The sequence below is a fragment of the Papaver somniferum genome, unplaced genomic scaffold (assembly GCF_003573695.1).
Source record: "Papaver somniferum cultivar HN1 unplaced genomic scaffold, ASM357369v1 unplaced-scaffold_117, whole genome shotgun sequence".
In the NCBI taxonomy this organism is placed as follows: Eukaryota; Viridiplantae; Streptophyta; class Magnoliopsida; order Ranunculales; family Papaveraceae; genus Papaver; species Papaver somniferum.
Window position 1 is genome coordinate 6,352,616 of NW_020620714.1, and position 11,975 is coordinate 6,364,590.

The window sequence follows — 11,975 nt, forward strand, 5'->3', positions numbered from 1 at the left end:
TCAACTTTATATATCGCCTTATCATAAGCAACGCCATGCTTTATTATATAGAGATTCCAGACCAGCAGCGCGACGAGAGTATTCAACCATGATCTTGATCGCATCACCACTCAACTAGTATATCGCACGTGAAACCTTAAAAATCGATAATAACTCGTGAAATAATGGAATCTCATAGTTATAAAGAGGAATAGGAAGACCAGCACAAAGTTGTTCAAGCGAAATAATGGTTCTTCTATCGCTCCAACCAGTCGGGATCGAGATCTGTAGTATGATTGGAAATTGGGAGGAACTATTAAAGTAATTCCTTTTAAGGCGATTTCATCAGTAAACCTTTGGACTTCTTTAAGTTTCCTTTTACCCGGTGGTGGAGCCATTACAGTATCGGAATAAGATAATATAATTAGACAAAAAGAATCAGTTAGAAATAAAGATCAAAATATCTGAAGTTAAGACGATTAAGATCCTTGGTAAGAACAGGGAGAAGCTAAAAGAAGATAGAATCGAAGCCACGAAAGCAAATTTAGGAAAAGAAGATACTAAAGATAGAAGCAAAAGAAATTACAGAAGATGAAAGAGAAGATAGTAAAAGAAAAGAAGATTGAAGGCGTGATAAATTAGATAAAGGACTAGGGTATCACCCGGGCCTTCGGCCTAGGCTCAACCTCTCGTGCGTCTTCGGCACGGCGGACTTTAAGATTTGGCTGCGCTTTTGGCTTGATAAGTTCATAGCGACATATACTGATGTAGAGTTTTGGCATGGGCTCAACCTCTCATTGCATGCATACTCATGCATAGAACCATTTGCGAAGTGAAATGTAATGCACGGTTGTATTGAAGGTATTGGATCGGCAATAGAAAATTATAAATACTCAGTGGTATGCGATAGTGCCAAAGGACACATAATAAGTCACGCTGGGTACTTTACAAAACCAAGAAAGTGCAAACGTTTGGTACCAATAAAGGTCAATTCCTTCGATACTTGTATGCTTAGTGCTTTACTTATTCTAATTCAACCATTTCAGGAAGTTCCTAAGCTTCGGTATATGGGATGCCTGGTTAAAGTTATTTTCTAGTGTGATAGTCAGAACTTAAGCACCCAAAATATATTAATGCTTTATTTTATTTGTATTACTGTCAATAGCATTCATCGCAGCTTTTGTGCCACTTAGACTCTAGCATGATCAATACGAATTTCATGATAAGTGTTAACTTTTCGAGTTCGGCCTGCATATTTGTTTCAGTTTATTTATTTTTTCTTTTTTCTACACACTGAAAGCATTGTTTTAGCTTGCCGCTTTGAAGTTGACTAACATTTTATGGGATACATATATGGACATACTTTAAAAAGTGCGCAAGAAACCAAAGAAGTCAATCACCAACAGATTCAAATACCATGGCATTACTAAATTTTTTTAACAATCCAATTGCCAAGTAGTAGTAACATTTTGGATGGTTGTTGCCAAAATAAAAATTAAAGGAAATGAAAAAGATTTAGCAACCATCACTATGGAACGGAGAAGGCTTTCGTGAATCACAAAAAGATCAATTAAAACTTTTAAGTAATGTTAACGCTTCTTTGAAAGTATTATCTATCATCAACCAAGTTACTAATTCATAGTACAACATACATAACCTCCACTTTCGTCGAACAAAAGATATTTAATATAGTGCCCACTCATTTTGTATATCCATTGCAAAGCTGCAGAGGGGTTAAAAACAAAATAGAAGACTAACAACAAACACACAAAGGTGGATGTTGCGTTATGTGAGAGTAAGAAGTACGAATGCGGGTTCTCCTTGTTCAAATTCTGATGTACAACTTGAGGATACCACAAAATGAATGTTTAATTTAAAACATAACTTGTTGCGAGTTTATAACGAACAAATGAAAATCTAATAATCACCGATAGAATTTTCTTCAATTCACACTCTCAGTCCTCTAACCTTGGTTCTAAAGATGCAGTGACAAATCAAACATTTTGGCACTTAGTAAATCGACTTGCTACAATTCAGATGATAGAAACAGATATTCAATGATATATATATATATATATATATATATATATATATATATATATATATATATATATATACACACACGATAATTTCATCATTAAACTGAAAAACTTAAACTAAAGAAAGAAAGCTTCATTTGGAGACTGAAAAAATAAAAACTTGCTTCGAAGGCTTGCTACAGGTGTTCTAACGTTGTGAACATGCAATCCCCACTTTCACGGTTTCACGCTTCTTATTCTAACGAAATTATCCAGACGAAAAATGATACCAAATATTTACACACACACAACACATACTACTCTTTAATTAACTGATTTAAACAAATGAACTTTCTTCAAGAATAACATAGTTGTCAGCAGTATATTACTATACATATATTTAGGATCCGAAACTGACATCAACTTCTTAGGATTATCTTCAGGAGTACAACTTCATTCCAAATTCTACGAGCCTGCATAAGTTCCTTCGACAACACGATAGTAAACCAAAAATCTATGCCTGTTAGGATCATGGGTAGTTCAGAATGCGTTATGTACACCGTGGTTCTGCAAGAGTACCCCCACAATCTTCGATTCAGTAGGTATTCAATAACCAAAATCCTGGAAAATCACGAAAAAACCAATTATAACAACTAACCATATAAACCAAAATCCTGGGAGATAAACGATGTCAAACTGGGGAACAAAGAAAACGTCAGATTGATACATTACCCTTCTTTCTACAAACACATTACAACTCAGATGTCTGGCAGGGCCTGGGAAACCTCCCAACCTAATCCGCACCTGATATCGGTATTAGAGATCTGAAGTTTGTATCATTGCCGCTTATATGATCATCGCTAGTGTCTGTAGATTTTTCAAAAAGTGAACAATATGAAAAGAAAAACAACTTGTTATGTGTTCTCACTTATAAATCAGCCAATTAGAAAGGGTGTAGTCGCCAACCTTTTTTTGTTTTCCTAGTCTTCCTAATTTGTTTATTTTTCTTACGGAAAGCAAGTAAAGCATTGAGTCTGAGAAAGAGATGAAGTAAAGAATGAGAGTTACTTTACGGAGTATTAAACACTTCATCCAACTCGAGTAGCCATGTCCTTACGTAGTTACTTGTCGATTCTTCTCTGCTAAATCACCACAAAATAGAATAAGATTGAACGGAAAGGGAAATAAAAAGGGGGAGTTATGGTCGGGTTTTTATACGTAAAATTTTTTCCTAGAAAAACCCATAAATCCATCGACATATCTGGAAGACCACAACCCGCAACTCTTTTTTCTTTCATTTTACTGAATCCAAACCCTAAACTATCTACAATAACACAGTATAACCGTAAGGAGAGACGAAGAGACATCACCTTAAAGAAACATATCGTTACTGTAGGGGAAGAGCCATCAAAGAGATATGGAGATTTCTGAAAGAGTTTGTTTGAAGACCGTGATACTCATCTACTTTGTCGAGGGAATATATAGGTCAGTTTGGGTAGTTTTAAACTCAACTTGTATGAAAGACACCTAGGGAAAATAGGGAGAAAAAAGCGGAATTAGTGACACATATGAGAAATTTCAACCGCCCGTAGTTTTCACCATTTTGGAATTTGTATTCGACCAAACGGAACGATCAAGATTTTTTTCAAGGATACAAACAACGGTAGATGTACTCAAAATCCGTTCTGACCACTAATTGTCTTCCCCAAAACTCATCTCGACCACTCTTTGTCTCCCCAAAAAAGGCAATCGTGTCATAGTTAATTGATTTCTGGTCAATGAACAACAATCAAAAAGATTACTGAGGATGTTGCAGAAGAATTAACCAAACTTAAAGTCGAACCTCTGCAATGGGAATGGTACAAATTCACGGGTGTATGGACAATAAACATAAATGTTGTTAACGAAACTTAAAGTCGAAGTTTTTAAGCAAATTAAAATTTTCCATTTTTGGTAGCATTATATGACGAACATTAGCAAATGACAGTCAGTGGTTTCAACAAATTAGACACCGAACTGATATAAGAAGAAACATATAACAAATTTGACAGTCAATGGTTTCAACAGATTAGACACCGTAACTGATATAAAAAGAAATAGATAACAATTTTGACACCGGAAATAGATTAAAAAAAAAAGATAATTGTTTCCATTAGAAACAGAAAACCATAGAGCAACCGAGGCTTCCAAGCAAATCACGTTATCACTAATCTATAGCAGAGTTGTTTTTTTGGCTATCCACCGTCAAGAATTATGCGCTTATCATAGTTTTCAAGTTTTCACGGACACACAAAGTAACTGCAAAATGTGCAACGGATAATACTAAGAATGATAATCCAAGGGAACCTAAACCACTTCTTAGCAACGAACAGCAAATAATGTTGCCTCCACCACCTAAGGGGACAACACCAGCAACAGAAGAGCAAACATACTTAGTTGAAGTGGGAGCGAAGGCACGACAATTGCATTGTAATTCAATGATCTACTCGTCTAGAAGTATTAAAGATTTTCACGACAATGTGTTGAGTCGAGTACATGCACGAGATTATCAAGGAAGGGAGATATTCAACGTGGCTAAGATACCACCACTACAAAAATGTCAGAAGCAAACCATCTCATTTGGAGCAGAGGACGCTCCAGGATGCGGAAAATCACATACTAATCCATTAGTGGTCATTCTAGAGATTAAGCCAAAATTAAGATGGGAAGAGGAAGACGAAGAAGAAACATAAACATGGGCGATAAATAGAATCTTTATAGACTCAGGCAGTTCTGTCGATATTCTATTCTTCTATGCCTTCAAAACAATGGGCGACAATGAATCAGAGCTCGTCCCTTCCACCTACAAGATATGCGGCTTCAATTACACTGCAAACAAACCAAAAGAGGAAGTAACAATGCGCATTCCACTTGGGAACATATCAACAGGAATAACATTTTGTGTAGTCGATGTCGAGTCTCCTTATAACGCATTGATTGGAAGGCCGTGATTACACAGCATACTAGGCTTCGCATCAACCTTTCATTAATACATTAAGTTCCTTTTGCCACTGGGCGTAGGAATGATCAGAGGAGACATTACAGAGGTGACGAATTGAAGTGGAATAGACACCGAGAAAAGCGAAGGACGCGTATTTAAGAAGAGAAACTGGAAGGAGGAATCCAAGGAAGAGAAGAGAAAATAGAGTTTAGTGGTTGATTGCATAAGTAGGTAAGAAGAAATAAATCGTACTCGCACTCAGGTGATAACATCGGAGTCACCAATGAACATAGACACATCCGCAGGAGAAGGAACAAGCGCGAGTGTCACGCATAGAAAAGATGAAGATGACTCCATCAAATGGGAGATACTCTGAGAATACAATGGGAGAAAGCATGAGTCATGAAGAACAAGAAGAAAAAATTAGTTAACCGGTTTTGGAATCAAGTTTAATTTGAGAGGTGTTATCTTTAGGAACAGTAGTATCGATGTAATCGAATAAAACGAAGAAGAAAGATTTCTACAGTGTATTGATCAGAGTTACAAATGCAAAATAAAAGGTTTCTACTTCAAATACCAGATATTCCATCTTATTAAATAAACGACCAGTAGAGGAAAAAGGCAAAAATATGACCTTATGATAAGACCTTAATAAGAGGCAATAAGAGTTAAAACCTTTAAATAGGAATGCTAGGCATCCACTGGTGGCGTGCACCCTAGTTCGCATAAATGCAAGAGGAAAAATAAATAAGACCTAATGCGCGTTATAATTGGGGAAAACCAGGTAATACATGGCTCATGGAAAAGCTAATTCACTCTAGAACCCGAACCATGTAGCAGGGCGAAACGAAAGCCTATCCAAGAGAGACTCCTAAGTAAAAACTCAGGGAAATAAGTGCTCTCTTAAGGATGTAGAAACTCGATCAGGGCACCGCGGTACACAGTTGAGCTAAGGGTGTCTAGGGCGTCTGGAGCGTTCCTAACCGACCTTAGCAAGTCCTGACTATGATACACTCGGTCCTCAAGAAACTCCAATTAGGGTGTGATCTCTTAACCATAAGCTTTATCGGAGGAGGGTAAGATGTCATGAAAACAACTGATTGTTGGTAACACTGGATGGGAAGATCTCAACCTAACCCGTTAGGGGTAAGCTTCCTTGAAGGGGGCAGTCAGTGGGAAGATAAAGGACGACACTCTCTACTAAGGAGCTGGATTGTGTTAAAGATGGAAATGTCATGGGTCTTTTGCTTACGGGAGTACTTATGTCTATCTCGCAAATATATCCTGCAGAGGCAATAATACGAAAACATCATAAGGTGAGATAAATGGGTTATTAATTGAAAAAGTATTGATTTCCAACGATTTCGTCGCTACCACAAATAATATCCTTGGGCAAGAATAATACCTATTCAACATGGAAGGTTATATAAGACCTCTACCTATGAAGGAATAATAAGACCTCAAACGAAATACCGCTTGGACCCATAAATTTGTTAATGTCAGTATTTTACATATAGGAGGTTCGTAAAGGAATGCAAACTTAGGAATTCAGAAGGAGAAAAAAAATACAATAAGATAAGGAGAGAAAACACGAAGGAGAAAAAAAAAATACAAACATGAAATGCGAATTGAAAAGGGAGAAAGAATCAGGATAACTGAGGCAGATCACAGGTTTCGAAATCCTCAGCAGGATGGTCCAAAGCTGAATTGAAATGTTCTAAGAGAAAAAAAAATCTTCGATGGGATGATCGATGGCTTCATTGGTTAGATTAAAACCTCCGAAAATACGCATTATTCAATAAAGATGGAAGGCAACGCGATGATATTCAAAATGCGAAAAAATTATAGGACTTACACAGAAGCTGTGTATTCCTATCACGGAGTTCAACCACCTTCCTAAAATAAACAGATAGCTCGCCTTTGACTTTGAGGTTCTGACTCTCAAGATTGCGGATTTTCTCGCGTTGATCCCGAAGTAAATCTTCAGATAGCCGAGAATTCTACACAAACCTAGAAAAAATGATTATCTAAAAGCTACAACAAATATAAACGCAAAAAAGCATGGAAGTAAACCTACCAAGAGCTCGAGAGAAGAACTAAATCCTGGATGTAAAGACGAGGAAATCCCGTGTATAAAGTCATAATAAGGACAAGAAGCCATACAAAGATTCGCCATTGTATCGCATGCATGAGCAAGCTCGGATTCATTGACAGTTGACAATGAAGATTTGAAAATCTCAAAAAGGATCCCCATGTTTGCACCAAAATTATCCGAGGCATGACCTTCAACAGGAGCAGAAGGCGGGATAACTCCTGATGAAAGCATAGGATTGGAAGGTTCAAAGGAGACATTATCCATTCGAGACCCCTCATGCTGCAGAAGCTCGTCATCAAGAGATGACGTGTTCAGAGTGGAAAAAACCTCTTTGTCTTCTTTGAAACGTTATATTGATCAAGATTTGGAAGCACTCGCTTATCCTTTCCTTTCACCTTTTTAAAGGGAAGTTCTTCTTGAGATGGGGAGATTCATCTGAAGAACTGGATGAGCCATCCTCAGACTCGCCTACGCACAAACCAAGATAGGTAAGAAACAGAGACAACAATATTTCTTGAAGAGAAACAAAATAAAGTATTTCTTACTTTCTTGGAGCGCGAGAACTTCACCTTTTGAGGCTCTCTATTTACCCTCTTCTTAACCTAAAGATCAACAACAACAATTAGCAAGCACAAAGGAAACAGTCAAAAACGCGAAGATATGAAAATAATACCTCTTTAGCTTCCTCGGGCGAATTAAAAAACCAAGGCTTATAGTCAAGAAGATTTGAGGGACCTGTGCGATCAGATCCATCAGCATTCCTACCCAAAATGTAAGGACCATCAACGATGAGAGGGTACTTCATCCAAAGGGGATCTTTAGAGAAGCTAGCAGAAGTATTGGAGGGGTTATGCAAATCAACATCCCGCGTAATCTTTTAGCTTTCAGTAAAACCATCAACTCGCCTGAGACGAATACCCCAGCGATATTTACTAATATCAACCATCTTAACCTCATAGTGTTTTAAGAAGTTTTCAACTTTATATATCGCCTTATCATAAGCAACGCCATGCTTTATTATATAGAGATTCCAGACCAGCAGCGCGACGAGAGTATTCAACCATGATCTTGATCGCATCACCACTCAACTAGTATATCGCACGTGAAACCTTAAAAATCGATAATAACTCGTGAAATAATGGAATCTCAGAGTTATAAGAGGAATAGGAAGACCAGCACAAAGTTGTTCAAGCGAAATAATGGTTCTTCTATCGCTCCAACCAGTCGGGATCGAGATCTGTAGTATGATTGGAAATTGGGAGGAACTATTAAAGTAATTCCTTTTAAGGCGATTTCATCAGTAAACCTTTGGACTTCTTTAAGTTTCCTTTTACCCGGTGGTGGAGCCATTACAGTATCGGAATAAGATAATATAATTAGACAAAAAGAATCAGTTAGAAATAAAGATCAAAATATCTGAAGTTAAGACGATTAAGATCCTTGGTAAGAACAGGGAGAAGCTAAAAGAAGATAGAATCGAAGCCACGAAAGCAAATTTAGGAAAAGAAGATACTAAAGATAGAAGCAAAAGAAATTACAGAAGATGAAAGAGAAGATAGTAAAAGAAAAGAAGATTGAAGGCGTGATAAATTAGATAAAGGACTAGGGTATCACCCGGGCCTTCGGCCTAGGCTCAACCTCTCGTGCGTCTTCGGCACGGCGGACTTTAAGATTTGGCTGCGCTTTTGGCTTGATAAGTTCATAGCGACATATACTGATGTAGAGTTTTGGCATGGGCTCAACCTCTCATTGCATGCATACTCATGCATAGAACCATTTGCGAAGTGAAATGTAATGCACGGTTGTATTGAAGGTATTGGATCGGCAATAGAAAATTATAAATACTCAGTGGTATGCGATAGTGCCAAAGGACACATAATAAGTCACGCTGGGTACTTTACAAAACCAAGAAAGTGCAAACGTTTGGTAACAATAAAGGTCAATTCCTTCGATACTTGTATGCTTAGTGCTTTACTTATTCTAATTCAACCATTTCAGGAAGTTCCTAAGCTTCGGTATATGGGATGCCTGGTTAAAGTTATTTTCTAGTGTGATAGTCAGAACTTAAGCACCCAAAATATATTAATGCTTTATTTTATTTGGATTACTGTCAATAGCATTCATCGCAGCTTTTGTGCCACTTAGACTCTAGCATGATCAATACGAATTTCATGATAAGTGTTAACTTTTCGAGTTCGGCCTGCATATTTGTTTCAGTTATTTATTTTTTTTTTTTTCTACACACTGAAAGCATTGTTTTAGCTTGCCGCTTTGAAGTTGACTAACATTTTATGGGATACATATATGGACATACTTTAAAAAGTGCGCAAGAAACCAAAGAAGTCAATCACCAACAGATTCAAATACCATGGCATTACTAAATTTTTTTAACAATCCAATTGCCAAGTAGTAGTAACATTTTGGATGGTTGTTGCCAAAATAAAAATTAAAGGAAATGAAAAAGATTTAGCAACCATCACTATGGAACGGAGAAGCTTTCGTGAATCACAAAAAGATCAATTAAAACTTTTAAGTAATGTTAACGCTTCTTTGAAAGTATTATCTATCATCAACCAAGTTACTAATTCATAGTACAACATACATAACCTCCACTTTCGTCGAACAAAAGATATTTAATATAGTGCCCACTCATTTTGTATATCCATTGCAAAGCTGCAGAGGGGTTAAAAACAAAATAGAAGACTAACAACAAACACACAAAGGTGGATGTTGCGTTATGTGAGAGTAAGAAGTACGAATGCGGGTTCTCCTTGTTCAAATTCTGATGTACAACTTGAGGATACCACAAAATGAATGTTTAATTTAAAACATAACTTGTTGCGAGTTTATAACGAACAAATGAAAATCTAATAATCACCGATAGAATTTTCTTCAATTCACACTCTCAGTCCTCTAACCTTGGTTCTAAAGATGCAGTGACAAATCAAACATTTTGGCACTTAGTAAATCGACTTGCTACAATTCAGATGATAGAAACAGATATTCAGATGATATATATATATATATATATATATATATATATATAATATATATATATCTATATATATACACACGATAATTTCATCATTAAACTGAAAAACTTAAACTAAAGAAAGAAAGCTTCATTTGGAGACTGAAAAAATAAAAACTTGCTTCGAAGGCTTGCTACAGGTGTTCTAACGTTGTGAACATGCAATCCCCACTTTCACGGTTTCACGCTTCTTATTCTAACGAAATTATCCAGACGAAAAATGATACCAAATATTTACAACATTTTTCTCACCACATACAACTAAGTCTACTCTTTAATTAACTGATTTAAACAAATGAACTTTCTTCAAGAATAACATAGTTGTCAGCAGTATATTACTATACAATATTTAGGATCCGAAACTGACATCAACTTCTTAGGATTATCTTCAGGAGTACAACTTCATTCCAAATTCTACGAGCCTGCATAAGTTCCTTCGACAACACGATAGTAAACCAAAAATCTATGCCTGTTAGGATCATGGGTAGTTCAGAATGCGTTATGTACACCGTGGTTCTGCAAGAGTACCCCCACAATCTTCGATTCAGTAGGTATTCAATAACCAAAATCCTGGAAAATCACGAAAAAACCAATTATAACAACTAACCATATAAACCAAAATCCTGGGAGATAAACGATGTCAAACTGGGGAACAAAGAAAACGTCAGATTGATACATTACCCTTCTTCTACAAACACATTACAACTCAGATGTCTGGCAGGGCCTGGGAAACCTCCCAACCTAATCCGCACCTGATATCGGTATTAGAGATCTGAAGTTTGTATCATTGCCGCTTATATGATCATCGCTAGTGTCTGTAGATTTTTCAAAAAGTGAACAATATGAAAAGAAAAACAACTTGTTATGTGTTCTCACTTATAAATCAGCCAATTAGAAAGGGTGTAGTCGCCAACCATTTTTTTGTTTTCCTAGTCTTCCTAATTTGTTTATTTTTCTTACGGAAAGCAAGTAAAGCATTGAGTCTGAGAAAGAGATGAAGTAAAGAATGAGAGTTACTTTACGGAGTATTAAACACTTCATCCAACTCGAGTAGCCATGTCCTTACGTAGTTACTTGTCGATTCTTCTCTGCTAAATCACCACAAAATAGAATAAGATTGAACGGAAAGGGAAATAAAAAGGGGAGTTATGGTCGGGTTTTTATACGTAAAATTTTTCCTAGAAAAACCCATAAATCCATCGACATATCTGGAAGACCACAACCCGCAACTCTTTTTTCTTTCATTTTACTGAATCCAAACCCTAAACTATCTACAATAACACAGTATAACCGTAAGGAGAGACGAAGAGACATCACCTTAAAGAAACATATCGTTACTGTAGGGGAAGAGCCATCAAAGAGATATGGAGATTTCTAAAGAGTTTGTTTGAAGACCGTGATACTCATCTACTTTGTCGAGGGAATATATAGGTCAGTTTGGGTAGTTTTAAACTCAACTTGTATGAAAGACACCTAGGGAAAATAGGGAGAAAAAAGCGGAATTAGTGACACATATGAGAAATTTCAACCGCCCGTAGTTTTCACCATTTTGGAATTTGTATTCGACCAAACGGAACGATCAAGATTTTTTCAAGGATACAAACAACGGTAGATGTACTCAAAATCCGTTCTGACCACTAATTGTCTTCCCCAAAACTCATCTCGACCACTCTTTGTCTCCCCAAAAAAGGCAATCGTGTCATAGTTAATTGATTTCTGGTCAATGAACAACAATCAAAAAGATTACTGAGGATGTTGCAGAAGAATTAACCAAACTTAAAGTCGAACCTCTGCAATGGGAATGGTACAAATTCACGGGTGTATGGACAATAAACATAAATGTTGTTAACGAAACTTAAAGTCGAAGTTTTT

General features: G+C 36.7%; 1 long non-coding RNA gene across 1 annotated transcript; it reads right to left on the minus strand.

The window, feature by feature from the left end:
* Positions 1-2,320: 2,320 nt before the first annotated feature.
* LOC113329560 lies at positions 2,321-3,442 on the minus strand. Its single transcript, XR_003349931.1, has 3 exons — positions 3,066-3,442; positions 2,730-2,864; positions 2,321-2,618 (listed from the first exon to the last, which is right to left on the minus strand). It is a non-coding gene; the product is annotated as an uncharacterized LOC113329560 (long non-coding RNA).
* Positions 3,443-11,975: the final 8,533 nt, after the last annotated feature.